Below are 4,251 nucleotides of genomic sequence, written 5' to 3' on the forward strand. Positions count from 1 at the left end.
GGCATCAACTCAACCCGCCGTGTTTGGAGGAAGAGGAATGCTGCCTATGACCCCAAGAACACCATCCCCCACCGTCATACATGAAGGTGGAAACATTATGCTTTGGGGGTGTTTTTCTGCTAAGGGGACAGGACAACTTCACCACATTAAAGGGCCATGTACCATGAAATCTTGGGTGAGACCCCCAGCTAGGACATTGAAAATGGGTCATGGATGGGTATTCCAGCATGACAATGACCCAAAACACACGGCCAAGGCAACAAAGGAGCGGCTCAAGAAGAAGCACATTAAGGTCCTGGAGTGGCCTAGCCAGTCTCCAGACCTTAATCCCATAGAAAATATGTGGAGGGAGCTGAAGGTTCGAAACGTCAGCCTGGAAACCTTAATGACTTGGAGAGGATCTGCAAAGAGGACAAAATCCCTCCTGAGATGTGTGCAAACCTGGTGGACAACTACAAGAAACGTCTGACTTCTGTGATTGAACCAAAAAAGGGTTTTGCCACCAAGTACTAAGTCATCAAGGGGCCAAATACTTATTTCACTCATTGAAATGCAAATACATTTATAACTTGTTTGAAATGCTTTTTTCTGGATATTTTTGTTGTTATTCTGTCTCTCACTGGTAAAATAAACCGACCAATAAAATTACAGACTGTTCATTTCTTTGTCAGTGGGGCAAACGTACAAAATCAGCAGAGGATCAAACATATAAAAAAAAAAAAATACAAAAAATGGGCAGACTCAATGGACTATTCAGTCTTTTTTCTGCCGTCAGTTTTCTATGCTTCTATGTTCGTCTCTGGGGGATGGCAGTGGGCAGTATACAGTGGGGGGGGGGAAGCATTGAGCAGTATATAAGGATGGCAGTGGGCAGTATACAGTGGGGGGGGGGCATTGAGCAGTATATGGGGATGGCAGTGGGCAGTATACAGTGGGGGGGGGAGGGTAACAGTAAGCAGTATATGGGGATGGCAGTGGGCAGTATACAGTGTGGGGGGCATTGAGCAGTATTTGGGGATGGCAGTGGGCAGTATACAGTGGGGGGGGGCATTGAGCAGTATATGGGGATGGCAGTGGGCAGTATACAGTGGGGGGGGGCATTGAGCAGTATATGGGGATGGCAGTGGGCAGTATACAGTGGGGGGGGCAGTATATGGGGATGGCAGTGGGCAGTATACAGTGGGGGGCATTGAGCAGTATATGGGGATGGCAGTGGGCAGTATACAGTGGGGGGAGCAGTGAGCAGTATATGGGGATGGCAGTGGGCAGTATACAGTGGGGGGGGGGGGCATTGAGCAGTATATGGGGATGGCAGTGGGCAGTATACAGTGGGGGGGGGGGGCATTGAGCAGTATATTGGGATGGCAGTGGGCAGTATACAGTGGGGGGGGGCATTGAGCAGTATATGGGGATGGCAGTGGGCAATATACAGTGGGGGGGGCATTGAGCAGCATATGGGGATGGCAGTGGGCAGTATACAGTGGGGGGGGGGGCATTGAGTAGTATATGGGGATAGCAGTGGGCAGTATACAGTGGGGGGGGCATTGAGCAGTACATGGGGATGGCAGTGGGCAGTATACAGTGGGGGGGAGGGGGCATTGAGCAGTATATGGGGATGGCAGTGGGCAGTATACAGTGGGGGGGGGGCATTGAGCAGTATATGGGGATGGCAGTGGGCAGTATACAGTGGGGGGGGGGCATTGAGCAGTATATGGGGATGGCAGTGGGCAGTATACAGTGGGGGGGGGGGGCATTGAGCAGTATATGGGGATGGCAGTGGGCAGTATACAGTGGGGGGGGGGGGGCATTGAGCAGTACATGGGGATGGCAGTGGGCAGTATACAGTGGGGGGGAGGGGGCATTGAGCAGTATATGGGGATGGCAGTGGGCAGTATACAGTGGGGGGGGGGGGCATTGAGCAGTATATGGGGATGGCAGTGGGCAGTATACAGTGGGGGGGGCATTGAGGAGTACATGGGGATGGCAGTGGGCAGTATACAGTGGGGGGGGGGGCATTGAGCAGTATATAGGGATGGCAGTGGGCAGTATACAGTGGGGGGGGGGGCATTGAACAGTACATGGGGATGGCAGTGGGCAGTATACAGTGGGGGGGGCATTGAGCAGTATATGGGGATGGCAGTGGGCAGTATACAGTGGGGGGGGCATTGAGCAGTATATGGGGATGGCAGTGGGCAGTATACAGTGGGGGGGGCATTGAGCAGTACATGGGGATGGCAGTGGGCAGTATACAGTGGGGGGGGGGGGCATTGAGCAGTATATCGGGATGGCAGTGGGCAGTATACAGTGGGGGGGGGGCATTGAGCAGTATATGGGATGGCAGTGGGCATACATGGGGATGGCAGTGGGCAGTATACAGTGGGGGGGGGGGGCATTGAGCAGTATATTGGGATGGCAGTGGGCAGTATACAGTGGGGGGGGCATTGAGCAGTATATCGGGATGGCAGTGGGCAGTATACAGTGGGGGGGGGGGGCATTGAGCAGTATATGGGATGGCAGTGGGCATACATGGGGATGGCAGTGGGCAGTATACAGTGGGGGGGGGGCATTGAGCAGTATATTGGGATGGCAGTGGGCAGTATACAGTGGGGGGGGGCATTGAGCAGTATATGGGGATGGCAGTAAACAACAGAAGACCCTCTGGCGGGACTTTAAAGGGCAATGACTGCATGAAAAAACATATGCCAAAATAGATAGATAAAAGTAGGGCTTCCTTCCCTTCCCTCTGCTGGAGCTGCAGCGGCTGCAGTCATGGCTGCTGATGGGATTGATGATGAGCGTTCCCCTCCGATCTCTCCTAATAATGGTGCACCCCCCTATGGACAGGACGGCACCCTGCCAACTGAATTACCTCCTCCATACACAGCCATTGCCAGCCCAGATGCCAGTGGAGTCCCTGTAATAAATTGCCACATGTGCCAGTCTCTTATTAATCTGGATGGAAAGCTTCATTCAGCATGTGGTGATGTGCAAAGTCTGCAATGAGGCCACGCCAATCAAGGCCCCTCCCTCGGGGGAAGAAGTATGTCAGGTGTCCTTGCAACTGCCCCCTTATCTGCAAAGATACATCACAGCGAATAGGATGTTCGCGACCTAACTGCAGACGTATCATTAATCTGGGCCCGGTGATGCTGATACCCGAAGAACAGCCAGCCCAGCCTGCCCTCCTGGTTCAGCCAGAAGGTACCCGAGTAGTTTGTGGCCACTGTGGAAACACTTTTCTATGGATGGAACTGAGATTCAAAAAAGGAAAAAAAATGAATGAAACGAAAATGAAAACAAACAAATTTTTCGTCAGTGCACATGTCTAATATTTTCTTGCCACACTTTTGGCCCCTTAGTACCAATTGAGCATGGTTTAAATGCCATGGCCTACCTGAGTATTGTTCCTGACCATGTTCATCCCTTTATGACTACAGTGTCCCCATCTTCTGATGGCTCCTTCCAGCAGGATAATGCACCATGTCACAAAGCTCCAATCATCTCACCACTGGACAATGAGGTCCCTGTACTCCAATGGCCTCCATACTCACCACATCTCATCCAATAGAGCATCTTTGGGATGTGGTGGAACGGTGGGAGATTGGCATGATGGATGTGCAGCCGACAAATCTGCAGCAACTGCGTGATGCAGTGAACCAAAATCACTGAGGAATGTTTCCAACACCTTGTTGTATCTTTGCCACCAAGAATGAAGGCAGTTGTGAAGGCAAAAGGAGGTCCAACCTGGTACTAGCAAGGTGTAGCTAATAAAGAGCCGGTGAGTGTAGGTGTCATGGGGAGGGGGATTTGCACTAAGTCAGAGCTCTTGGCATGCCCCAACATGCGTAGAGTCAATAGCAAGGCATCCAATACCTCATGGGATGTTGAAACTTTCCAACAATGAGCTTAGCATTCAAGTGGTTGCTCAAAAAAGAAGCTTTTTTGTTTATTTGGTCCCCTGGACTCTGTCCCAGTTGCCTCAGGTCGAGTCTCCCAGTCTCTCGCAGTCTCCCAGACCCTCAGCTGGCCCAACTTTCCTAGTCCAATGGCCTGGAAACCTCTCCTACATGGATTGTGGTCTTCAGTAGATCGCCTTGGTCTCTAGACAGGAGCACACTTCCCTCCTGGCTGCAGCAACTCCAACTGCTTCTCTGAGCTGTGCTCAGATCTGTCTTACAGTATATTGATCTTGCACACCTGGCTGCAAGAGCCAAGCAAAGACACCGGATTGAAAGTTCTGTCCCGCCCAAG

At 51.8% G+C, this 4,251-nt stretch overlaps 1 pseudogene; it reads left to right on the top strand.

Annotated features, from left to right (window-relative positions):
- The first annotated feature begins 2,769 nt into the window (after window positions 1–2,769).
- On the top strand, window positions 2,770–3,329 carry LOC141111766 (type 2 phosphatidylinositol 4,5-bisphosphate 4-phosphatase pseudogene; annotated as a pseudogene).
- The last annotated feature ends 922 nt before the right edge of the window (window positions 3,330–4,251 follow it).

The sequence above is a fragment of the Aquarana catesbeiana genome, linkage group LG11 (genome assembly GCF_042186555.1).
Source record: "Aquarana catesbeiana isolate 2022-GZ linkage group LG11, ASM4218655v1, whole genome shotgun sequence".
In the NCBI taxonomy this organism is placed as follows: domain Eukaryota; kingdom Metazoa; phylum Chordata; class Amphibia; order Anura; family Ranidae; genus Aquarana; species Aquarana catesbeiana.